This window comes from Tupaia chinensis, unplaced genomic scaffold (assembly GCF_000334495.1).
Source record: "Tupaia chinensis unplaced genomic scaffold, TupChi_1.0 Scaffold146346_2, whole genome shotgun sequence".
NCBI classification, from domain to species: Eukaryota; Metazoa; Chordata; class Mammalia; order Scandentia; family Tupaiidae; genus Tupaia; species Tupaia belangeri.
Window position 1 is genome coordinate 895,111 of NW_006206203.1, and position 667 is coordinate 895,777.

The 667-nt window shown below is 46.0% G+C and overlaps 1 protein-coding gene across 1 annotated transcript in view; it reads left to right on the forward strand.

Moving 5' to 3' along the window:
* CCDC148 (coiled-coil domain containing 148) overlaps positions 1-667 on the forward strand; it is a 290,895-nt gene that overhangs the window by 237,789 nt on the left and 52,439 nt on the right. The gene's annotated exons all lie outside the window — the stretch shown is intronic.

The following is a 667-nucleotide window of genomic DNA, read 5'->3' on the forward strand; positions in this document are numbered from 1 at the left end:
CGCTCTTCCTAAATTCAGATCTTGATCATCTCCAGAGCGGATCACTTCACATTGAGCTCATCCAGCTCATCCATTGAGCACTGAGCTGTAGAGTTGCTAAGGCTGTGACTGTGGGGCTTGCGATGCTTCTTTTGGTTCACCCAGGATTAGAGACCGTGTTGCTAGGGGAAGTTAGCAAACCACTGAGCTTTTCCTAATGGCCTCTCACCACATTGGGGGCGAGGCCAACCCAGTAACCCTGCCTCTACAACAGACCCTCTGGTGACAGTCACACACTAGCATTCGTATTGAGGTACTCTTCTGCTCGCCAGTAAGATCCAGTCTCTTGACCCATAGTATGGCTAGCTAGAGTGGTGGGATGGGCCTCTGTTAAGTCAGCATTAACTTCAGTTGCCACATCACATTGGAAATCCTGAATAATGTTCTGAGCCTCCTGAAAGTATCACATGTATATTTCTGGTTTTCTCATTCTGCCTCCATTTTTAGAGAAGAGAAACAAAAACAGCCTGGTAAGAACAATGCTTTCGCCTCATTGTACTTGATAAGCTTGACCTTTATTTTACCACAGAAGTCAGAACTACTGTATACCACAACCCTGCTAATTTGTTCTTTTCCTCCTTCCTCCCACCTCTCTCCTACCACTTCCCTAGAAGCATAAAGCTTTCCA